Raw genomic sequence first — 26,504 nt, 5'->3', positions numbered from 1 at the left:
TCACTGAGCCTTACAGACAGGTTAGAAGAAATAGCCTACAGAATTCTACTCCTGGCCCCCAACACAGCCATGCAGCCTATAGTTAAGAACGCCCCCTGTTAGCTGGCATGGGAAGCCGACACCAGCAGTTCTTATTGAAATAGTCACTGTTGGCTACCATCATCTCTTGCTGTGGAAGGTGACACCCGCCCCCTCCCATTTCGAAACAAGAAATCCAATCCCAGGCCTTCCTTAGGACTAACCTCCACAAGCAAGACCTGGCCAATCAAAAAACTGCCCTCCTTCTGACTGCGGTCATTGGGCCAGAGTGGGCCAATCAGTGTCCTCAACTTTCCCCGCGAACGTTCCGCTTTTGCGGAGGTTGCTTCTTTGCAAGGCGGTTGAGGGATTGTTGCTGGGCTTTGGGGCTGCCATGAATTGGCATACCACAGAGGCGAGACGGAATTCTGACAATGTTTGAGCTCCCGGTTCCAGCTGTGAGTTGAGCATGATAGGGCCATGAAATGCAGAGAGAGGAGGAGGTCCTCAAAGCCGGGCCCGCGTCTTTGCCTCCCGCCCAAGGCTCACCTCTTCCTGGACCATGCTATCATGTGAGTCTCAGTATATTTTGTTTTCTGCTTAGTCTTTTGAGTTGGGTTTTTTCTCCGTGAATTGGAAAAGGTCTTGGTTTATAATCACTCCCCGATCCTGGGCACAGATGAACATCCTCTGTAGTTTCCAAAGGCACTCACTCTCCATTCTCCTGTGCACCCCTTTCCTTACAAAGAGGGCCTTTTTTTTTTTTTTAGCACCCCCACCCCCCCACCCCCAGGGAACTGAACATTTGCTGGAGTTCTTCCATAACAGACTAATTTCCTTTTCTAGAATAGCGTGTGTTTGGACTGGGCACATATTTAAACAGTGTTGTTCAAACTCTTTCTCCAGTGGACCACCTTGAATGTTGAACGTGGTCCCCTGCAGAAGGAAATGGCAAACTGCTTCAGTATTCTTGCCTTGAGAACCCCATGAACAGTATGAAAAGGCAAAAAGTATGACACTGAAATATGAACTCCCCATGTTGGTAGGTGCCCAACATGGTACTAGAGAAGAGTGGAGAAATAACTCCAGAAAGATTGAAGAGAGAGAGTCAAAGTGAAAACAACACCCAGTTGTGGATGTGATTGGTGATGGAAGTAAAGTCTGATACTGTAAAGAGCAATATTGCATAGGAACTTGGAATGTTAGGTCCTTGAATCAAGGTAAATTAGAAGTGGTCAACAGGAGATGGCAAGAGTGAACATTGATATTTTAGGAATCAGTGAACTAAAATGGACTGGAATGCTGCTGCTAAGTTGCTTCAGTCGAGTCTGACTCCGTGCAACCCCATAGATGGCAGCCCACCAGGCTCCTCTGTCCCTGGGATTCTCCAGGCAAGAATACTGGACTGGGTTGCCATTTCCTTCTCCAGGACTGGAATAGTCAAATAATTCATATGACCGTTATATCTACTACTGTGGGCAAGAAACCTTTAGAACAAATGAGTAGCCCTCATAGTCAACAAAACAGTCCAAAATGCAGTACTTGGATGCAATCTCAAAAACGACAGAATGATCTCTGTTCATTTTCAAGGCAAATGATTCAATATCATGGTAATCCAAGTCTATGCCCCAACCAGTAATGCTGAAGAAGCTAAAGTTGAATGGTTCTATGAAGACCTACAAGATCTAGAACTAACACCCCAAAAAGATGTCCTTTTCATCATAGGGGACTGGAATGCAAAAGGAGGAAGTCAAGAGATACCTGGAGTAACAGGCAAATTTGGCCTTGGAGTACAAAACAAAGCAAGTCAACAGCTTTGCCAAAAGAATGCACTGGTCATAGCAAACACCCTCTTCTGACAACACAAGAGAATACTCTATTACATGGACATCACCAGATGGTCAACATCGAAATCAGATTGATTATATTCTTTGCAGCCAAAGATGGAGAAGCTCTATACAGTCAGCAAAAACAAGACCAGGAGCTGACTGTGGCTCAGGTGATGAACTCCTTATTGCCAAATTCAGACTTAAATTGAAGAAAGCAGGGAAAACCACTAGACTATTCAGGTATGACATAAATCAAATCCCTTACAATTATACAGTGAAAGTGACAAATAGATTCAAGGGATTAGATCTGATAGAGTGCCTGAAGAACTATGGACGGAGGTTCGTGACATTGTACGGGAGGCAGTGATCAAGACCATCCCCAAGAAAAAGAAATGCAAAAAGGCAAAATGGCTGTCTGAGGAGGCCTTACAAATAGCTGAGAAAAGAAGAGAAGCAACAGGCAAAGGAGAAAAGGAAAGATATACTCATTTGAATGCAGAGTTCCAAAGAATAGCAAGGAGAGATAAGAAAGCCTTCCTCAGTGATCAGTGCAAAGAAATAGAGGAAAACAGTAGAATGGGAAAGACTAGAGATCTCTTTAAGAAAATTAGAGATACCAAGGGGACATTTCATGCAAAGATGGGCACAATAAAGGACAGATAAAGATGGGCACAATAAATGGTATGGACCTAACAGAAGCAGAAGATAATAATAAGAGGTGGCAAGAATACACAGAAGAACTATACAAAAATGATCTTCATGACCCAGATAACCACAATGGTGTGATCACTCACCTGGCGTCAGACATCCTGGAATGCAAAGTCAAGTGGGCCTTAGAAAGCATCACTACCAGCAAAGCTAGTGGAGGTGATGGAACGCCAGTTGAGCTATTTCAAATCCTAAAGGACGATGCTGTTAAAGTGTTGCACTCAATATGCCAGCAAATTTGGAAAACTTAGCAGTGGCCACAGGACTGGAAAAGGTCAGATTTCATTCCAATCCTAAAGAAAGGCAATGCCAAAAAATGTTCAAACTACTGCATAATTGCAGTCCTCTGCACTCATCCCTAAAAAAGTAATGCTTAAAATTCTCCAAGTCAGGCTTCAACAGTACATGAACCATGAACTTCCAGATGTTCAAGCTGAATTTAGAAAAGGCAGAGGAACCAGAGATCAAATTGCCAACATCCGTTGGATCACAGAAAAAAGCACGAGAGTTCCAGAAAACGATCTATTTCTGCTTTATTGACTACGCCAAAGCCTTTGACCGGAGGGGAAATGGGGCTCACAGAAGAACCTTAAACCAAGGTGACCTCCTGCCTCCTTTTTCAACCATAGGCCCCGTGGTCTGTTGACTCACAAGCACGCCACTTCCCAGTGCTGACTCCTCCAGGCCACCTGGAACTCGCTTCCTTTGGCCCAAGGGCTTCTTCTGCAATATGTCTCTTGGGCCTGGTTACCTGATCTTTTGGGCATAAAGTAGCTGTTTGCTGTTGAAAATCTAACCAGAAATGGAGTCAACCAGACCACAGCACCCCTAAATTCTGCAGATTCATACAATGTTACCCAACTCCACACACAGGGAAGATACTTCTGTTACTGAACTCAAGTGCAACCATGACCAAGGCAAAATCTAGCTCACCCCAAGAAATCACATAAAACAGAGTGACCTGGGCAAGTGTCTTGCAGCCAACAAGGGGTTGATTTGCAGTAATTTTCAATGTTTATTTTTAACAGATCTGGTTGAAGCATGCAAGTAATTAAAACATTCTTCATTACTAATATGTGGTATTTTAATCCTGGCAAATATTCTAGATATATTTTTCTCCAGTCCTCCAGGGGAGCCATATTACAGATCTAAAAGTAAAATACTTTCTTACCAATACATATTTTTAGTTTGTGTTATGAGAATTGAGTTGCCATGTGCTGTTCACCATCTCTAGGATCTGGTGTCCTGAATAGCTAATAGGGCTCTGAAATGCTGCCCAGTTTTGAAGAAGAATTACTTGTGTTGCTGGGGCAATTGCAACACCCACACTTAAGTTGTCATCATGCAACTTCTTCAGGGTTTTTTGCTTCTAGGTATGTTTATCACTGGGATAATGATGGATGTAATCCATCACCCTCATTAACTAAGTTATTCAAAGAAGGTCATTCTCACCAGTTAATTGCTACTATTTGTTGAACATTTACTGTGTGTAAGTCTCTCTATATTTTCTAAACTCATGTAATTCTCTCAGTGCTTTAAAAAGTGGGGACTTTTATATCCCCAGTGTACATGTGAGGAATTGGTGGTGTTGGGAGGTAAAGCATCTGGCCCAGGTCACCCAAGTCACTTGACCAGGAAGTGGCAAAGCTTGGATTTGAGACTCGTTCACTTGAATCCAGATACCAAACTCTTAAAAATCACAGTTGATTTACAATGTGTTAATTTCTGCTGTACAGCAAAGTGATTCAGTTATATATATATATTCATATTCTTTTCCATTGTAGTTTATCACAGGCTGTTGAATATAGTGCTGTGTCCTCTAAGAGTAAGACTTTGTTTATCCATTCTATAGATAATAGTTGACATTTGCTAATCCCAACCTCACAGGCCATCCCTTCTCCACCCCTTTTCTCCTTGTCAACCACAAGTTTGTTCTCTATGTCTGCGAGTCAGTTTCACAGATAAGTTCATTGTCATATTTTAAATTGCATAAATATTTGATATTATTTGCCTTGCTCTTTCTGACTTCACTCAGTATGGTAATCTCTAGTTGGATCCATGTTGCTGCACATGGTGTGATTTGGGGTTTTTTCATGATTGAGTGGTATTCCATTGTGTATATATGTGTACTACATCTTCTTTATCCATTCTTCTGTTGATGGACAAGTTGCTTCCATGTCTTGGCTGTTGTGACTAGTGCTGCTGTGAACATAGGGGTGCATGTGTCTTTTTTAATTATAGTTTTGTCTGGATATATGCCCAGGAGTGGGATTGCTGGGTCATATGATAATTCTATTTTTAGTTTTTTGAGGAACCTCCATACTGTTTTCCATAGTGGCTGCACCAATTTACATTCCCACCAACAGTGTAGGAGGGTTCTGTTTTCTCCACACCCTCTCCAGCATTTGTTATTTGTAAGCTTTTTAATGATGGCCATTCTGACTGGTGTGAGGTGGCACCTCACTGTAGTTTTGATTTGTGTTTCTCTAATGATTAGCAATGTTAAGCATTTTTTCATGTGCCTGTTGACCATCTGTATGTCTTCTTGGGAGAAATGTCTATTTAGTTGTTCCGCCTATTCTTCAGATGGGTTGCTTGGCTTTTTGTTGTTGTTGCTGCTGTGGAGTTATATGAGCTGTTCGTGTATTTTGGAAATTAAGTGCTTGTTGGTCCTATTGTTTGTGGATATTTTCTCCCATTCTGTAAATTGTGCTTTTATTTCTTTGCTGTGTCAAAGTTTATAAATTTCATTAGGTCCCATTTGTTTGGTTTTGCTTTTATTTCTATTGTCTTGGGAGACTGACCTAAGAAAATCTTGATACAATTTATGTAAGAGAATATTTTGCCTATATTCTCTTCTAGGATATTTTATGGTGTCATGTCTTATGTTTAAGCCTTTAAACCATTTACAGTTTGTTTTTGTCAGACACCAAACTCTTGATGACCATGTCTGAGGTGGCTGTATCATTTTAACAGTACACTATACAAGGCCACACATCGCCTAAACTCCTTTTGCAATTAAAATAAATGGTTGCATTTATTTGCAGCAAAAAAAAGTTACTGTGCATAGTGACTTTTGCTGCACAAACCCTTAATAAGTCATAAGCAAAGCATTATTTTACAGATGAATGTGCTATGTGGTGGGGCTGGGGTGTGTGTGTGTGTGTGTGTGTGTGTGTATGTGTGTGTAGGCAGGTTAATCTATTGAATCTCATTTATTTAGTAAAGAGTATGGCATGTTAGAGCCCTAATAATCCACAAGGCATCCTCCAAGAATAAATGACTTGCTCTTGCATCTAATTACCAGCATTGGTCACATTGTACATAACCTAATCTCCTCTCCTCATTGGTATCCGAGAGCAGAGCCTACGTATTACTCGCTGTTGATTGATATCTTGGACACAGAGCACAGGCCTAATAAATATCTGTCAGAATAATAAAAACATAAAGTCCAAGTTTTAGACATGAGACAGGAGGGAAAGGGGCAGGACGCACATGCTAATCAATATTTTTTTTACTGAAGTACAGTTGATTTACAGTGTTGTTAATTTCTATTGTACAGTAAAGTGACTCAGTTATACACATATATATGTTCCTTTTAATATTCTTTTCCAGTATGGTTTATCCCAGGATATTGAATATACTTCCCTGTGCTGTATAATAGGACCTTGTTGTTTATCCATCCTATATGTAATAATTGGCATCTACTGACCCCAGACTCCCAGTCCATCCTTCTCGCACCCTGTCTTCCCTTTGACAGCTGCCAAGTCTGTTCTCTGTGTCCATGATTGTTCCATAGATATGTTCATTTGTGTCATAATTTAGATTCCACAAAGAAATGACACCGTATGTTGTTTGTCTTTCCGACCTCACTTAGTATGATGACCTCTTGGTCCATCCGTGTTGCTGCAAAAGGCACTCTTTCATTCATTTTTATGGCTGAGTAATATTCATCCCATTGTGTACTTCCCAGCTGGCTCAGTGGTAAAGAATCTGCCTGCCGATGCAGGAGATGTGGGTCTGATCTTTGGGTTGTTAAGATTCCCTGGAGTAGGAAATGGCAACCTACTCCAGTATTCTTGCCTAGAAAACTCCATGGACAGAAAAGCCTAGTGGGCTGCAGTCCATGGGGTCACAAAAGAGTTGGGCATGACTGAGCAACTGTGCGCACATACGCACAATATTCTATTGTCTGTATCTTCTTTATCCATTCATCTATCAGTGGACCTTTAGGTTTTTCCATGTCTTGGCTGTTGTGAATAGTGCTGCTGTGGACATAGGAGTGTGTGTATCTTTTTGAATTATAGTTTTGTCTGGATATATGCCCAGGAGTGGGATTGCTAGATGGTATGGTAATGTTATTTGTAGTTTTCTGAGGAACCTCCAGACTATTTTCCACAGTGGCTTCACCAACTTATATTTCCACCAACAGTATAGGGTTTTCTCCACACCCTCTCCAGCATTTGTTATTTGTAGATTTTTAATGATGGCCATTCTGACTGGTGTAAGGTGGTACCTCTTTGTGGTTTTGATTTGCATTTCTCTAATATCAATGTTGAGCATCTTTTCATATGTCTCTTGGCCATCTGTATGTCTTCTTTGGAGAAATACTTCTTTAGTTCTTCTGCCCATTTTTTGATTGGGTTCTTTTTCTGTTGTTGAGTTGTATGAGCTGTTGGTATATTTTAAAATTAAGACTTTGTCTCATTGTTTGGAAATATTTTCTCCCAGTCCATACATTATTTTGTTTATGGTTTCCTTTGCTATGCAAAAGCTTGTAAGGTTAATTAGGTCCATTTGTTTATTTTTATTGCTGTTGTTGTCTTGGGATACTGACAACCTAAGCAAACCTAAGCACAATTTATGTCAGAATATTTTGCCCATAATCTCTTCTAGAAGTTTTATGGATGGACACATATTATAGATGATGAAAAAGAGACACAGCTGTTGGCGTGCAGTAAAGATTGGCTGGAGAGGACTTCTGGCAGTTTGTGGTTAAGAATCTGCTCTTCTACTTTAGGGACACAGGTTCAATCCCTGGTCGGGGAACTAAGATCCTGCATGTCTTGCAGTTCAGTAAAACAAATAAAAAAATAGACAGGCTGAAACCAGGGCAGCTTTGAGAATACTCCGGTCATTGATCTTTAGCTAATTATGTTGTTTTTGTTCAGTCGCTCAGTCGTGTTCAATTCTTTGCGACCCCTTGGACTGCAGCATCCCAGGGTTCTCTGTCCATCACTATCTCCTGGAGTTTACTCAGACTCATGTCCATTGAGTCAGTGATGCCATCCAACCATCTCATCCTCTGTCGTCCCCTTCTCCTCCTGCCTTCAGTCTTTCCCAGCATCAGGGTCTTTTCCAATGAGTCGATTCTTTGCATCAGGTGGCCAAAGTATTGGAGCCTCAGCTTCAGTACTTCCAATGAATATTCAGGACTGATTTCCTTTAGGATTGACTGGTTTGACCTCCTTGCAGTCCAATGGACTCTCAAGAGTCTTCTCCAGCACCACAGTTCAAAACCATCAATTCTTTGGCACTCAGCTTTCTTTATGGTTCAAACTCTCACATCCATACATGACTCCTGGAAAAAAACATAGCTTTGACTAGATGGACCTTTGTTGGCAAAGTAATGTCTCTGCTTTTTATTTGCTGTCTAGGTTGATCATAGCTTTTCTTCCAAGGAGCAAGCATTTTTTCATTTCATGGCTGCAGTCACCATCTGCAGTGATTTTGGAGACCAAGAAAATAAAGTCTGTCACTGTTTCCATTGCTTCCCCATCTATTTGCCATGAAGTGATGGGACCAGATGCCATGATCTTAGTTTTTTTAATGTTGAGTTTTAAGCCAGCTTTTTCACTCTCCTCTTTTCCCCTTCATCAAGAGGCTCTTTAGTTCCTCTTTACTTTCTGCCATAAGGGTGGTATCATCTGCATATCTGAGCCGATTATACCTTCACTGTAATACTAAAATCCACTCCCCCTTACTCCATGACAGTTCCAAGGCCGACCATAAAAGGCCAAAAAGTGGGCAGTGGCCCAATACCTGGGAAATCCCCACCCTTCCCTGAAATAGCACGAATATGCCTCCTACTCCTTAGCCTATTAAATTACTTAATGCATAAAAACCTACAACATCCACGCCCCAGCATGCTCTCACTTTGAGATGTCTGCCTTCTGCAGATGGAACGTGTATCTCTCTAAGGAAACTTGCTTTCCCTTTACTGAGGCTCACTCTTGAATTCTTTCCTGCACAAAGTCAAGAACCCTCTCTTGGCAGTCTGACCTAAGGATTCCTGCAGGTCCCAGGATGTGACATTTTCCTCTGCTGCAACAGAGAACTTGAATATCTCTGCAACAGAGATATTTAAATTCTCCCATAGAAAGGTGAACTTTCCCCAAAGCCCCTCAGGACAGAAGTTTCTCTACGCACTGGGGTGACTTTAGACCTTTGGCCCAAGTGGAAAAGAGTTCTTTGGTGACAGGTGGTCTTGGCCCCCTTCAGTGCGCAAGGGACTCACACACTTGTTAGCACTTCCTAAGGCAGGATCCATCTCTAGTTTGCAGCGTGACCTCCAGCAAATCTGTCCCTCACCTGTAAGATGGAGATAAAACGTTCCCTGCTCACCTCACAGGGCTTCCTGGGTGGTGCTAGTGGCAAAGAACCTGCTTGCCAGTGCAGGAGACATTAAGAGACACACTTTTGATCCCTCAGTTGGGAAGAGCCCCTGGAGGAGGGCGTGGCAACCCACTTCAGTTACTGTTTCCTGTAGAATCCCGTGGACAGAGGAGCCTGGCGGACTATGGTCCATAGGGTCACAAAGGGTCGAACATGGCTGAAGCGACTTAGCACGGCTATCTCACAGGGATCCTTCAGTGGATGAAATGTCATGGAGGCCCTTTTGTAACCTGTAAAGCACTATGCACATAGATCCTTAATTAATAGCGGTCCTTCTGGGAGAGGCAGAAGAGTTTGGAGAGGGAGCTGGTGGTATACAGGAGTAGATATGAGACATGACAGTTGAGTTTGCGTCATTCGAATAGAATGCTCAGTAAATGATTAGCGATGTCGGACTGGAGCTTCAGTGAGAAGAACTGTCTGATCAGGTGAGGATGGTAGTAGTGAAACTATCTCATTGATTCACTGCTACAAAATCGGTGCTCATTTGCTAACTATGGTTTTAAGTACCTCAGTTCACTGATGTTTTGCGTCCTGAACTGAAAATAAAGAGGGGATTTTTTTAAAAGTTGCAGAGTAGATGGCACCATGCTAGAGAAAAAATGATAACCTATGCCTCTCTGCTTTAAATTTCTGCTTGTTTAAATGCTCACAGTGGTGTTGAAGATGCATGGCTCAGATTGGGGCTCAAACCCAGAGTATTCTAATGGCACTCCTTTCGGATGGTACTCGAACACAGCCACTCTTCAGCTGAGACTCAACCCCACAATCTCCCAACAGAAACTATATATCTGGTCACAGAATTTAATGAAGCTCAGGTTCTTTATCCCAGAGCACAGAAGGAATTCACCAAGAAGGAAGAGTAGTTTTATTAACAACAACAAAAAGTATCCTAAGCAGTCCCTAATAGTGTGTCTTGGTTTTAAAGGTGAAAAGGTCATTCTTAATTCTGTGTGCAGAATACTTCTTTTTAGTTTTAAAGGTAGCTGTCTGAATAATCCATCCATGGATTTTTCTTAGAAGTTAAAACTCTGCAGATCTGGCCAAAGAACCCTTTTACCAGTGTATCCCCAATTCTGTATATGTAAGTGTTGTATAGGCTTCTTTTCTCTCCATAATGTTGCCTTCTACTTCACATTTGTTCTGCTAGTTGTTTCTCACTAAATTGTGCATCGTGGTGATCTACTGATACTAGAATATATTCCTTTCGATGCACAATACTGGATGCTTGGGGCTGGTGCACTGGGATGACCCAGAGGGATGGTATGGGGAGGGAGGAGGGTTCAGGATGGGGAACACTTGTATACCTGTGGCAGATTCATTTTGATATATGGCAAAACCAATACAAATTGTAAAGTTAAATAAAATTAGAAAAAAAGAATATATTCTTTATTGGCTGACGGAGGAGGCATGCTGGTGTATGAAATGGTGGCTATATGTTCCAGTTTGTCCAGGACAGTTCTGATTTTATGCTTGTTGTCCTGTCTTAACTTTTAATTGTTCTCTTTTTTTTTCACTCTCATATGTGTCCCATTTTGTATTTGAATTGTATAGTCACTGTATGTAAGATGCTTAAGTTATAATAGAAAGGATGACATATTTTCCCATAATAACTGTGTTGTAAGTTGTGAAGTGGTTTTGAGGGGAAAATATCATTTTGAATGTGTATCTAGTAGGACATCCTAAATTCTGAGTATGCAGCAATATTCTGCCAGCACTGAAATAATTTTATGAGTGCATGTTATTGGCCATCATTTTATGTAATGAGCAGCAGAACACATTTACTGGTGGAAGAGAAGGTAATCCGACATCGGATGGTGTAAAAGCGGATGCCGGTACTCTGTTTCACTGAATGCTGCTAACTAAAAAAAGAAAAGTCACAGTGTAAAATACATTTGAAGGAATTCCTCTACTGTGCATTCAAAATAAAGCAAACAAAAATTGGTCAAGCCATGTAGCAAGCCATAATACATTTGAATAAATTCCTATGCCAATAGCCATTGTGCATATAGAAAAATTAATATCTCAGCCCAATATTGGTACAAATTATGCAGCATAATGATACACTTGAAAGAATTCCAATATCAACTTTGTCATTGCTGTAACATAAATTTTCGCACAATACTACAGTATTCAAGCAAAATGAAAAGCATTTCAATTAACTCAAATGGAACTTGATATTTCAGTAAACATAGCAACCTGAGTCCAAAAGTATTTGTAAAATGCACTTTAAGTGTTTTACTCTTCATTTTCACAGAACGTTAAAAGCCATCTGGGCTGCCTGAACGTAGGTAATTCTCTTTATAATTGACCATCACTGTGTTAGTAAGTTGAGTCAGTAATCGCCTCAGACAGTGCATTGTCATTCTCACTGTTACGGTAGTTAAGCCTAGTGATCCCATCGCTGCGTCAAATTTGCAAAAGCCCGGGCCAGCCTGATAGGAACGGGTGTTCAGGTGGGCTGCCTGCCTGGGGCTCCCCAGGTGTTCTGTGTGCACACCAGAACTTTCCCAACTCTGCTGCAGTCCATCTGCTCTCCCACTTCCCTGCTCCTCTCCCAGGGTCGTCAGTGCGACTCACCCAGCCCTGAGGGTGGAGTCTGTGAGCTGGGCGGTCTAACTCCTGGAGTGCCTTTCTGCTTCCCACTCTGGGCACACGTGCTGAGCAGCAACGTGGCTTCAAAGGAGAAGACTCAGAGTGTGAGCTTGGTAGCCCTCAGCCTCGATCTCACCATGTTAATATGGGGCCACTAGATGCGTGATGCTTTGTGAGATGATGACATTATGGAACATGTCTTATTTATGACCACCGTAAGGTAGTTGCACCTAACTCTCTTTTAATAGCTGCTTCGTGTTCCACACTGTAAACCCACCCCTGTTAATTTAGCCATTTCCTTATGGATGCTTGGTCATGACTGTTTCTAGTTTGCCACTTTATCAAACAGCGCAGCCATCAGTTCTCTTGTACACATCTCCTTGGATACACTGGCAAGTGGGTCTCTACAGTAGATCCCTAAAAGCAGGATTGGAACTTTAATAGTTCCAATTTTAATAGTTTCAACTTTAATAGTTCCAACTTTAATAGTTCCAATGTCTGCTGTATCAGACATGCATTTAGCTTCTCATTTGTTAAAAATGAATTCAGAGCAGCTTAAAGTTACAGGGGTTTGTTTCTCTCATGTAACAGAGAGTCACGTAACAGAGGTCTGGGATGGTGATGTCAGCGACTGGGCCCCCAGTAGAAGTTGTCCATAAAAATTATATGAAGTTGATGACACCTGGAGGGGGTGCAGATCTTTGGCCACTATTTTTTCTTTGATTATAACTGGAGTGGTCCAACTTCTAGATTTTTGGACATGCAATCATTTTTATTTTAATATAATATTGCCTAGTTTGTCTAGGTTCCCAGATGTTTATATTAATAGACTTGAATGTCTTTTTTTAATCTCTACTTATGGATGCTCTTTTTTTCTTCTAGTACTGATAAAGTGCTTTCTTTCCTTTTTCCCTTTATATATTTTATTAGTCTTTTTTAGAGAACTGCTTTATCAATTTTATTTAAGTTCTCTTCATTCTGTATTTCTTCTATATTAATTTCATGTTTTACTTTTGAGGTTTTTTTCCCCTAGCTTCTAAGTTAAAAGTTTAACTCATTTATTTTCACTTTTTCTTCTTTTGAAATGAATGCACTTAAAGGTTTGATTTTTTTGAGCAGAAGTTTTTTCCTTTCCTGATAACATAAAAATATTTCAGAAATAGATTGTAAAGTTTTCATGTGTAAGGACTTCGGGGGGATATCTTTATTTTGTGACTTTGTGAAACAGTGAATCTGGACTTCCTACTTTTGCATTCCAGTCCCATATAATGAAAAGGACATCTTTTTTGGGTGTTAGTTCTAAAAGGTCTTGTAGATCTTCATAGAACCATTCAACTTCAGCTTCTTCAGCATTACTGGTTGGGGCATAGACTTGGATTACTGTAATATTGAATAGTTTGCCTTGGAAACAAACAGAGATCATTCTGTTGTTTTTGAGATTGCATCCAAGTACTGCATTTCGGACTCTTTTGTTGACCATGATGGCTGCTCCATTTCTTCTAAGGAATTCCTGCCCACAGTAGTAGATATAATGGTCGTCTGAGTTAAATTTACCCATTCCAGTCCATTTTAGTTCACTGATTCCTAGAATGTCGACATTTACTCTTACCATCTCCTGTTTGACCACTTCCAATTTGCCTTGATGTCATGGACCTGACATTCCAGGTTCCTATGCAATATTGCTCTTTACAGCATCGGACCTTGCTTCTATCACCAGTCACATCCACATCTGGGTATTGTTTTTGCTTTGACTCCAGGCTTCATTCTTTCTGGAGTTATTTCTCCACTGATCTCCAGTAGCATATTGGGCCCCTACTGACCGGGGGAGTTCCTCTTTCAGTAACCTATCATTTTACCTTTTCATACTGTTCATGGGGTTCTCAAGGCAAGAATACTGAAGTGGTTTGCCATTCCCTTCTCCAGTAGACCACATTCTGTCAGACCTCTCCACCATGACCCGCCCGTCTTGGGTGGCCCCACGGGCATGGCTTAGTTTCATTGAGTTAGACAAGGCTGTGGTCCTAGTGTGATTAGATTGACTAGTTTTCTGTGATTATCGTTTCGGTATGTCTGCCCTCTGATGCCCTCTTGCAACACCTACCGTTTTACTTGGGTTTCTCTTACCTTGGACGTGGGGTATCTCTTCACGGCTGCTCCAGCAAAGTGCAGCCACTGCTCCTGCAAAGTGCAGCTGCTGCTCCTTACCTTGGATGAGGGATATCTCCTCACCGCCGCCCCTCCTGACCTTGAACGTGGAATAGCTCCTCTGGGCCCTCCTGCGCCCTTCTCCTTTTCATTATAGGGGACTGGAATGCAAAAGTAGGAAGTCAAGAAACACTTGGAGTAATAGGAAGATTTGGCCTTGGAATACGGAATGAAGCAGGGCAAAGACTAATAGAGTTTTGCCAAGAAAATGCACTGGTCATAGCAAACACCCTCTTCCAACAACACAAGAGAAGACTCTACACATGGACATCACCAGATGGTCAACACGGAAATCAGATTGATTATATTCTTTGCAGCCAAAGATGGAGAAGCTCTATATGGTCAGCAAAAACAAGACCAGGAGTTGACTGTGTCTCAGATCATGAACTCCTTATTGCCAAATTCAGACTTAAATTGAAGAAAGTAGGGAAAACCACTAGACCATTCAGGTATGACCTAAATCAAATCCCTTATGATTATACAGTGGAAGTGAGAAATAGATTTAAGGGACTAGATCTGATAGATAGAGTGCCTGATGAACTATGGACTGAGGTTCATGACATTGTACAGGAGACAGGGATCAAGACCATCCCCAAGAAAAAGAAATGCAAAAAAACCAAAATGGCTGTCTGAGGAGGCCTTACAGATAGCTGTGAAAAGAAGAGAAGTGAAAAGCAAAGGAGAAAAGGAAAGATATAAGCATCTGAATGCAAAGTTCCAAAGAATAGCAAGAAGAGATAAGAAAGCCTTCCTCAGCAATCAATGCAAAGAAATAGAGGAAGACAACAGAATGGGAAAGACTAGAGATCTCTTCAAGAAAATTGGAGATACCAAGGGAACATTTCATGCAAAGATGAGCTCAATAAAGGACAGAAATGGTATGGACCTAACAGAAGCAGAAGATATTAAGAAGAGGTGGCAGGAATACACAAACGAACTGTACAAAAAAGATCTTCATGACCAAGATAATCACGATGGTGTGATCACTCACCTAGAGCCAGACATCCTGGAATGTGAAGTCAAGAGGGCCTTAGAAGGCATCACTATGAACAAAGCTAGTGGAGGTGATGGAATTCCAGTTGAGCTATTTCAAATCCTGAAAGATGATGCTGTGAAAGTGCTGTACTCAATATGCCAGCAAATTTGGAAAACTCAGCAGTGACCACAGGACTGGAAAGTGTCAGTTTTCATTCCAATCCCAAAGAAAGGCAATGCCAAAGAATGCTCAAAGTACCACACAATTGCACTCATCTCACACGCTAGCAAAGTAATGCTCAAAATTCTCCAAGCCAGGCTTCAGCAATATGTGAACCATGAACTTCCAGATGTTCAAGCTGGTTTTAGAAAAGTCAGAGGAACCAGAGATCAAATTGCCAACATCTGCTGGATCATCGAAAAAGCAAGAGAGTTCCAGAAAAACATCTATTTCTGCTTTATTGACTATGCCAAAGCCTTTGACTGTGTGGATCACAATGAACTGTGGAAAATTCTGAAAGAGATGGGAATACCAGAACACCTGATCTGCCTCTTGAGAAACCTATATGCAAGTCAGGAAGCAACAGTTAGAACTGGACATGGAACAACAGACTGGTTCCAAACCTGAAATGGAGTATGTCAAGGCTGTCTGTATATTGTCACCCTGCTTATTTAACTTATATGCAGAGTACATCATGAGAAACGCTGGACTGGAAGAAGCACAAGCTGGAATCAAGATTGCCGGGAGAAATATCAATAAACTCAGATATGCAGATGACACCACCCTTATGGCAGAAAGTGAAGAGGAACTAAAAAGCCTCTTGAGGAAAGTGAAAGAGGAGAGTGAAAAAGTTGGCTTAAAGCTCAACATTCAGAAAACGAACATCATGGCATCTGGTCCCATCACTTCATGGGAAATAGAAAGGGAAACAGTGTCAGACTTTATTTTTGGGGGCTCCAAAATCACTGCAGATGGTGACTGCAGCCATGAAATTAAAAGATGCTTACTCCTTGGAAGGAAAGTTATGACCAACCTAGATAGCATATTCAAAAGCAGAGACATTACTTTGCCAACAAAGGTCCATCTGGTCAAGGCTATGGTTTTTCCTGTGGTCATGTATGGATGTGAGAGTTGGACTGTGAAGAAAGCTGCGTGCCGAAGAATTGATGCTTTTGAACTGTGGTGTTGGAGAAGATTCTTGAGAGTCCCTTGAACTGCAAGGAGTTCCAACCAGTCCATTCTGAAGGAGATCAGCCCTGGGATTTCTTTGGAAGGAATGATGCTAAAGCTGAAACTCCAGTACTCATGCAAAGAGTTGACTCATTGGCAAAGACTCTGATGCTGGGAGACATTGGGGGCAGGAGGAGAAGGGGACAACAGAGGATGAGATGGCTGGATGGCATCACTGACTCGATGGACTTGAGTCTGAGTGAACTCCAGGAGTTGGTGATGGACAGGGAGGCCTGGCGTGCTGTGATTCATGGGGTCAAAAAGAGTCAGACACGACTGAGCGACTGAACTGAACTGAACTGAGTTTGGACTTGTACTGAAGCAATTAAAATAGTTCATCCTTCCCTGACCCACCACCAACTATGGCTTGGTGTCCAGTCAAACATTTGTGAATATGCAATGCTTGGGCGAAGCAAGTATCCTCTGTGTACAAAGTTCTAGTGTTTGTAGGAGCATATCTGTGCACTTGATCAAACTTGTGACTTACACTATTCAGAGTCTCTGAGCTTTTTTCACTTCCTTTAATAAGAGATTTCTGAGAGAGGAGTCTGTCCCTCACTGTAATTAGAAATTTGTTTTCTTTCCCAGTCTACTTTATGTTCTTCAGAGCTATGCCATGAAAAGCACAAAAGTGTGTCTCTGTAACACTTTGGGGCAATGTTCTTGTTAGCAATATAAAATGTTGCCCTTAGTGGTACCTACCTTGCATTGTAATTTGTCTGATTTAACAGTATTGCGCCAGCTTAATTTTTATTCATATTTGCCAGGTACATCTTTGTATATAGCTTTTATCTTCTTTCCTTCCTTTTATTTTTTTAAGTTAAATTTTAAAATAGGAAACATGAAAAAGTAATGTAATGGCATCTTCTCACTACCCAGAATTATTAACTGCTAATAATAACTATTTCTTTTAGTGTCAGTCTCCCTCTGGCGCTCTCATTCACTATGATTCCCAGCCCCACCCAAACCTTTCTTTCTGCTGCCTTTATTTTCCATGGTTATATATTGTTCAGTTTAGGTGGTCTGCTATGGACCAGAAAGATTGAACATGCCTGGATCTGCTTTTGGTAGAGAAACCCTGCTTTTTTTTAAAAAAAAAAAAAAAAAAGTAATTTATTTAGTGTACTGTTTAGGTGCCAGTTCTTTTTTTTATTTAAGTATAATTGATTTCTAATATTGTGTTAATTTCTTGTATACAGCAAAGTGACTCAGTAATATATATACACATATATATACTCTTTTCCATTATGGTTTGTCATAGAATATTGAGTGTAGTTCGCTATGCTATACAGTAAGACATTGTTGTTTATCCACTCTATATATAGTTGTTCGCCTCTGCTAATCCCAAGCTACCATTCCTTCTTTCCCTACCCCACCTCTCCCTCGGCAACCTCATATTTGTTCTTTTTATCTGTGAGTCTGTCTTTGTTTCCTAGACATGTTGATTTACATTGTATTTTAGATTCCACTTATAAGTGGTATCGTGTGGTATTTGTCTTTGTCTGACTTAGTATGATAATGTCTAGGTCCGCCCATGTTACTGCAAATGACATCATTTCATTCTTTTTGATGGCTGAGTAGTATTTCATTGTACATATGCATCACATCCTCTTTATCCATTTATCTATTGATGGACATTTTGGTCATTTCCCAGTCATAGCTATTGTAAATAGTGCAGCTCTGAACATAGAGGTGCATGTATCTTGTTGAATTGTAGCTTTGTCTGGATAGATGCACAAGAATGGGATTTCTATATCAAATAGAAACTATTTTTAGTTTTGTGAGGAACCTCTGTACTGTTTTCAGTAGTGGCTGCACCGCTTACATTCGCACCAACAGTGTGGGAGGGTTCCCTTTTCTCCCTGCTCTCTACATTTATATGTTTGTACACTTGTTCGTAATGGACATCTTGACTGCTGTGAGGTGATGCTTCATTATAGTTTTGATTGGCATTGCTCTGATAACTCGTGTTGTTGAACATCTTTCCACACGGTTTTGGCCATCTGCATCTTCTTTGGAGAAATGCTCATTTAGGTCTTCTGCTCCTTTTTCGACTTTTTGAGTTGTTTTTGTGTTGTTGAGTTGTATGAGTTGGTTCTATAATTTGAAAATTAAGCCCTTGTGTGGATTGCATCATTTGCAAGTCTCTTCTCCCATTCTGTAGGTTTTTTGTTTTTGTTTTTTTAATTTTTTAATGGAAGAATAGCTGATTTACAGTGCTGCGCCAGTCTTGGCTATACGGAAAAGTAACTCAGTTATATACATATAGACATTCTTTTTTAAACATCCTTTTCCATTATGGTTTACACAGGATATCAAATAGTTTCCCATGCTATACAGTAAGACTTTGTTGTTTATCCATCCTGTGTAGAATAATTTACATCTGCAGATCCCAAACTCCCAGGCCTTCCCTCCCCCTCCCTCCTCCCTCTTGGCACCACAATCTGTTCTTTATGTCTGTGAGTCTGTTTCTGCTTTGTAGATAGATTCATCTGTGCTATTAATATATTAGACTCCACATATAAGTGACTTTCCATTTCACATAGGGAAATGTTGAAGATTCTTGTCACACAGATTCATGGAAACAGAAGTACTTAGGATAAAGCCATCTCCTTCAGAAGTCCATGCTAAAATAAAGAGTCAGAAATCTGGAGTGTTCCTTCAATCTTGTTGAAAGCAAAGAATTGGGAACCACCAGCATTGTGGGAGGATTTGTATCCTGTTAAGAGGCTTTCACTTTCCAAACGCTGTATTTTGCAATAGTATCTTGAGTTCTGCTCTATGGTAAGACTGAACGTGGAGAAAAGACCTCTTTTCCTCAGGCTGGTGAATCTTTGGAAAGAGTGCAGATAGGAAGGTGAGGATATGAAAATTGATCCACTGAAACTATTTGAGTCTGTGACTCCTTCGAAAGCTCTGGTAGACTGCTTGGGGGTAAGGCTGGCCCAATTTAAAAACCACTGGCCTTGGTAGGATAAGTGTAGATTTTACTTGTATAATATAGCATATAAATTATTAGATTATGTTACTTTCTTAATAGAGTAGCGGGTCCTCAAATGTATTCCACAGTAACTAGTCCTGTAAGATACCTCTTGGAAAAAGGGTTCTGAGATCAAACTTGGGAAATGTGACATTCCACCCTCCTCTTCACTGTGTGCATTAGAATAGGCAGGTTTTACAGCAGAGGAATTCACATTCTACAACCTAAATTTCCCATACTCACATCTAACCAGCCTCCTCCATTTAGTTTTCCACATAATAACTAATGTTCACCATTTCCCTCATTCAGGAGAATAAAGACAGTCGTGCACACAGGCAGTCATGGCCATCTTTCACAGCATTCCTGTCACTCTCCTGCTTGATCTGAATCGGCTGTGCTCCTTATGTGCCTGTGAAAGCATAGTCTCAGCTGCGTATTTATACTCAGGTTATGTGGTTTCCAGGCAGACTCGGGGAAGAGCAGCGATGTCCTCTGTGCCCGTCTCTTTCTGTGTGTTCTCATGGAGAGAATTCCACCACCACCCAGAACCCTAGGTAATTGTGGGGAGACCGTGGTGCCAAAACAGATACTCTCTAATGACGTGTTGAAGTCATGTGTTGAAGCACCTAGAAGGAGTAGCCAGCTTTAGGGCTGAGGGTGTCTCCTAGCACCGTTTGGAGTATAGTCCCCTCATTGCCTGCTCTGTCCTGCCAGGGGGTGGCCGAGTATGGATTCTACAACACTGCAGCTGAAAAAATGCTGAGCTTCTGCCTTCTGTGCAGCAAATTCTTAAATTTTTTTGGTACAGTAACTGAAAATGCATTTCAGGCAGAAAGGGGATCTTGGTCTGAACTGTATGGCTTTAAAAGGGGGTGAGGTAGGAAGGCTTAGGTCTTTGTTCTACCCCTCACTAAAAACAGGTAATGACATCAGCTCCTGAGCTCGCAGAGGTAATGATGGATCCCAAAGGGACTTGCAGGCAGGGTTGCAATAATTAGGCTCCACTGGCTTCCTGCCCAACAGGTAACGAGGCACTGATTGTTGTCATTGTTGCTCAGTTGCCAAGTCCTGTCTTGACTCTGTGACCCATGGACTGCAGCACGCCAGGCTTCCCTGGAGTTTGCCCCAGTTCATGTCCACTGAATCGGTGATGCCATCTAACCATCTCATCCTCTGTCACCCTCTTCTGCTTCTGCCTTCAGTCTTTTCCAGCATCAGTCTTTTCCAGTGAGTTGGCTCTTCACATCAGGTGGCCAAAGTGTTGAAGCTTCAGCATCAGTCCTTCCAATGAATATTCAGGGTTGATTTCCTTTAGGATTGATTGGTTTGATCACCTTACTGTCCAAGGGACTCTTAAGCACCTTCTCCAGCAGCATAGTTCAAAAACATGAATTCTTCAGCACTCTCCCTTCCTTATGGTCCAACTCTCAAATATCTATGCATGACTCCTAGAAAGACCAGAGCTTTGACTACATGGAACTTTGTCAGCTACAGTGTCAGAATTCCCTCCCTGCAGCGCTCAGCTCAGTGCCTTTTCCACTTAACCTTTCTTGAAAGGTGCTTTGAATGTTTTTACCAGCAGGAATATTCATCCCTCAGTTGCTGACTGCCAAGTAAAATAGCAACTCCAACTCAAGGAATAACTAAGTAATAAAAGCCCCATCTTGGTCAGGCTGCTATTAATGTTAGGTGTACTCCTGGCTTCATGGGAGATAAAATGCATTTTTTTTTTAGAAGTACATGGAGAGGTTCCATGAGACCAGGATGACAGCTTTATTCCCCTTAATTTTATAAAGGCATGGTCCCTCCCAACTTTAGTGCTTGGTGTGTGGAAGTATTTGATAAACTTGTGTGGAATGAAGGGAAGGGTCTTTCGATCACACAGAGCAGGGCGGGCTTCAATGGACTCTTCCGCTGAAACAGGCACGCTAAGCTCAGGACCATAAGGGGAGTGGGTTTCTAGGACCCAGTTCCATCCAAGTAAAGCCCCTAGGCCGACTGTTAGTTTGTTCCTCCCAGCATTTTTTTTTTTCCCCATAGGTAAACCTCTTTTCTCCTAAGTCAGTTCTCAGTTCATTCTGTGTTGTGCCTCTACTGACCACCCCCGCCCCCAGCCCACTACTGTCCTCACCTTGAAAAGGCCTTCCTAAAGCATCACATGTACAAATCAGTAAATAGCATCCCAAGATGTAGACGAGTATCACCTTGTCCTCGGTGGCTCTGCCCCTTTGGGGGTGGCTGCACCTGAGATTTTCTGTCATTCCCTAAAGCTTAGCTCACTGCTTCAGGAAACGGGGTCACCCAGGGAGCCCACCCTGTCTCACTCCATGTGAGCAGTGAGTGAGCCCGCGGCCCGTGGCTGTGCAGACCAGGGAGTGGACAGGCTGGGGGGTGGTGTAAGAAGCTGGCCAGTCCTTCATGGGGCTCTGCTCTTTGACAGGCTTGTAAGTCAGAAAGCCCCCAGCTTGCCACCCTTGACCCCACTCACCCAGCAAGTCCCTGTCCTAATGAATGGCCCGCCCCACCCTTCATGTGCGGCTGCAGGCGGGTCCAGCTGCCAGAGGGAGTTCAAGTGTTCTGAGCTGGGGCAGGACTGGGTCTCCTCTCCAGGCCTGGTGAAGTCCGAGGCCTTCAGTGTGAGATCGTTTGCCTTTAGTTCAGATCCTTTTCAGAATCTAATGAGTTACTTCCTTACAGACCCTGCTCATCTTCCATAGAAGTCAGTTACCTGGGTCTTTAGAGGCCAGAGAAGGAATCCTGCTCACTCTACAGCTTGTGCACAGAAGGTCACTGATCGAGTTTCACTGCCTTTGTTCATGGGGGCTTGGAACGTGAGAGGCCTTCCTGGTGGCTCAGAGCTTAAAGCGTCTGCCTGCAGTGTGGGAGACCTGGGTTCGATTCCTGGGTCGGGAAGATATCCCCTGGAGAAGGAAATGGCAACCCACTCCAGTATTCTTGCCTGGAGAATCCCATGGACAGAGGAGCCTGGTGGGCTGCAGTCCACGGGGTCACAAGGAGTCAGACACGACTGAGCGACTTCACTTTCACTTTCACTTTGGAGACTGTAAGTTAAGAAAGTGTCCAAGATGAAAGTTAGCAGGAAATCATCCCAACTCATGCCACTTGGGTCTCCACATATGTCATCTCGGTGATAGGCTGGAGTGACGACCTCACATGTGAGCATGTTCCCAGGGTCAGAACAGAGCACACGCTCCTCCATGCAAACACACACACACACGACACCCTTACACATGGACCCAGCTTCTATGAGTAAACTTGCTGTTGCTGACTCTCATACAGACTTCACCGTCATCCATTAGCCTAGGATTCGGGTCATGTGCTGAAGTCTCCCGTTTATGTCCACATGTTTGTGGATACTCAGGGCTGGGTGTACAGGGCAGAGCTGAGGAGGTAGGTCCCTGACAGGGTGCATAACTTGCGTGATTCTGTTTCGTCGCTGGTCGTTGTGCGGCAGTCATTGTTGATGTGCAGGTGTCGTCAAGATGACCTGAGAAGAACATGGGTAAGGAGTCTCCATGCTATGTCCTGGAGAAGTTGCTACTGGCATTTTCTTGGAGAATGTTCTTTGTGGAGCAGCCCTCTGGCATACCTGGCTATCCCTCCTTACATGTCGTCATGCTCAGTCATGCCTGACTCTTTGCAACCTCATGGACTGTTGCCCACCAAGATCCTTCTGTCTTTGGGTTTTGTCAGGCAAGAATACTGGAGTGGGTTGCCAATTCCTCCTCCAGGGGATCTTCCCAACCCAGGAATCCAACCTGTATTTCGTATGTCTCCTGCACTGCAGGTGGATGCTTTACCACTGAGCCATCATGGAAACCCCCGTACAAGTCTCTAGCACAATTCAAAGCATCCTACTCTGGAGAAGGGAGGTGGGGAGAGGGATTCCACTTCAGTTGAGGACCACTGGACGAGCCCAGGCTTGAGAGGGCGAGAAGGGCTCCTTAAACAGTAATGGTCATTGCTTATTTTCACTCTTTCCTGGGCGTGCTCAGGAGGACAGTTCAGCTCAGGGAAGGTGCAGATGCTTGAGCTCTTAGTATAAGTAATTGATGGAGCCAAGAGAAGAGGGGTCAGGGCTCAGGCTTTCTGAAGGGGGAGCCTTGCCCTCCGCCCTGGCCCAGGCCTGACCTCACAGTGGCTGCAGGCTGTGACCCACCTGCGGTTGCACTTCTCCTGGTACAGCTGCAGCTGGTTCTCGTTGACGTTGAATTCTCTGACCATGGCATCACGGGTGGTGCTGCGCAGGTTCTGGTGGGTGTCGTACAGAAAGAGCTGGTTGTTCAGTTCTTCTTGCCGCCTCCGCAGCTGGCGGCAGGAGGAATACAGCTCCTCTTCGCTCTCCTGGAGAACAGACAGGATGACAGCCATGGAGGGGTGTGCCGCCTGAAGGGGAGACTGCAGGGAGCACGGGGCAGACCTGATCATCTGCGGGGATCTTCCCAGAAGAGCCAGGATCTGTTTTAAGCAAAGATGAGCTCTCAATCATTTACTCCATGGGAAGCAGCAGTCTAGAAAGCTATGGCTGCCAGTTAAGGGGAGCTTTATCGTGAAACACTGAAACAGCAGCTGCATTGCCAGGTGATCCTGTTTCTTAATCCAGTCTGGTTTTCCATGGGTCTATGTCGCCTTCCGGTTCTCATCCAAATACAGAGGTCCTGTGCTCACAGTAGACACAGCAGTGAGGGAGAGGGCGGCCTGGATGGAGAGCAGACTGCTGGTGGCCTGGGGTGGAATGAGTGGAGACAGATGAGGAGCAGGAGTGGCTCTTTGGGGTCATGGAAATGTTCCAGAATTGGTAATAGTGATGGTTACTCAACTCCAAAGGGGCTAAAAAACAGTGAATCATACAAGTGGGTGAAATGTATGGTATAAGAATCATCTCAAATAAATCTGTTACCCACTTCCCCCCGCTCCTGCCAGAAGACCCAGGGAAACATGGGTTACACCCCTAGGGATGGGCATGTGACTCCAGCTGGTAATGCTGACTTCCTCCCCTGGCACCACCACCTCCAGGCACAAGACCCAGGTCAGGTTAGTGGGCGGTGTCCATGGGAGTTGTTTGGTGCTCTTGGTAAAGAGAAAGTTTCTTTTCTGGTGGATCGGTGGAGAGAGTGATGAGTGTCTTCAGTCGCTAGTGGTCCTTCTGCCATCATGTGGAGAAAGAGGGAAACAGAGCCACTGGGAGAGCGCCTGGATCCAGCCATGACCGAAACAAGCCCTGCCCTAAACCGGCCATTGTCTGAGCCGAAACAGCACCCCCGTTATGCTGAAAACCTTACAGGGTGAGGACTGTGGATTTTAGCACGGGAGGATGAGTGTGTGTTACCTCTGATGTTTGTAGAAGATCTCTATTGTGCAAAGGACAGCTCCTCGGGAGGTCAGTCTAGTGGCTGTTACCACTGATGCAGTGATTCCAGTGAGAGACTCCAGTGCTACAAAAACATCCATTGGTAATCACAAATGTGCTTCTTTGGTCCTTTATTTTTACAAAAACTGGGCTCAGACCATACCTTGGTCCAAATTTTTTTCCCAGCTTAATGACCTAACAAACCATTGTGGACATCCCCCATGACCACAGGTAGAACTTGACTTTGGAGCTGGGGAGAGCCATGGTGAATGTTATTCTGTTCCCTGGCCAAGGTGCAAAGGAGTAAAAATGATTGTCTTTGCACAAGGAGTGAAGGTAAATGGACAGTCCTTGCTAACTGATTCAATGTATTGAGTGAGGCATTGGGAAGAATCAGTGATAACTTTGCCTAAATGTTTATTCTTCCTCAAGACCAGTTTCCCTTCCTGTTAATGCTAAAGCAAAACAAGAGCCATGTTGAAATCTTAACTCTCAGCTACAAATGGTCTCCTTTTACCTTCTGTCCACCAGGTAGAAAACACCTTCTGTTGCTTTCATATTATACGTAATGACTGTGATCAGCTTAAGGTAAGAAATTCATCTTCTCTGCTAATGCTTCTATAATTGCCTTTATTTCTGAAACCCACAGCATTTATAACTGTTACATAATTTAGTACTTAGCAGTCCATATTATGTATGATTTAACAAACATCCAGGAAAGTACATAAAACATATATATAGTTTAGTGATTAACTATAAAGCAAACAGCTATGGGGCCACCAGCAAGTCAAGAAACAGAGAGTCATCTGGCTTTCTTTGGAGTCTGAGTTAATTACTAACATATTAGTTTGTTTTTCTATTCCAAGTAGATGGTTATTTCTATTTCATAATATCTTACTAATTATTCCCACCCTGCTTCTGTGTTACATTTCTTCTTCCTTACTGTGGTCATTCTTTTAGCAAAAAATGGCCATAGTAAGGCAGTGGTGGTGGTGGTCTAGTTGCTAAGTTGTGTCCAACTTGCAACCCCATGGACTGTAACCCGCCAGGCTCCTCTGTCCATGGGATTCTCCAGGCAAGAATACTAGAGGGGGTTGCCATTTCCTTCTCCAGGGGATCTTCCCGACCCAGGAATTGAACCCAAGTCTTCTGCACTGCAGGCAAATTCTTTACCGAGTTACAAAGGGAAGCCATATAGTAAGGAAGCTAGCACCTTAAATACCATATCTAGCTAAAGAGAAAAGAAGACGTCAGGGGAAATGCCACTCTGAGATGTTATTGGGAAGAGTACAGTAATCAAGGGTATTTTTTTTTTTAATTTAAGTATAGTTGATTAAGAGTATGGTTTTTAATGCAGTTTTAAGTCCATGCCTTCTCCACTGATAAGAGTTTCTGGAGATTTACACATCCCTCTCTTCTTGGTATAGAGATTTCCCTCACTCTTGATTGCTAACTATTAGGATGTTAATTATCTAGACCTACAGCTGTGTGTCTAAGGCATTTTGAAGGCACCCCTTATTCTCAGGTGGCACTAGTGGTAAAGAGCTCACCTGCCAGTGCGGAAGATGCAAGAGACGAGGGTTCGATCCCTGGGCTGAGAAGATCCCCTGGAGGAGGACCTGGTAACCCACTCCATGGACAGAGCAGCCTGGTGGGTCGCAAAGGGTCAGACACAAGTGACTTATTCCTTAGGCTGCTACTGCTGTACCTGGAGGCTCTGCTGCTGTGTGTCAGGCCTCTGTAGGTAATCTGTCTTTTCTTCTTTTGTGATTTTTCTTTTTATCCTGCTATTCCTCCACTTCAGTAGAATATGCCTGTATGTGGGTCTCTATACTGCTCTGCTTAGAGCTGGGGAATGTTTGTCTCTTCAGCACTTGAAAATCATCAACCATGAATATTCAAGATATTTTACTATGG

General features: G+C 42.8%; 1 long non-coding RNA gene across 1 annotated transcript; it reads left to right on the top strand.

Moving 5' to 3' along the window:
• Positions 1 to 314: 314 nt before the first annotated feature.
• On the top strand, positions 315 to 25,656 carry LOC147352995 (uncharacterized). Its single transcript, XR_015145294.1, has 2 exons — positions 315 to 590; positions 25,119 to 25,656. It is a non-coding gene; the product is annotated as an uncharacterized LOC147352995 (long non-coding RNA).
• The last annotated feature ends 848 nt before the right edge of the window (positions 25,657 to 26,504 follow it).

This window comes from Bos grunniens, chromosome 18 (genome assembly GCF_055505025.1).
Source record: "Bos grunniens cultivar Pamir isolate PY7600 chromosome 18, Bosgru_T2T1.0, whole genome shotgun sequence".
NCBI lineage: Eukaryota > Metazoa > Chordata > Mammalia > Artiodactyla > Bovidae > Bos > Bos grunniens.
This window is presented reverse-complemented; position numbering and strand designations above follow the sequence as displayed.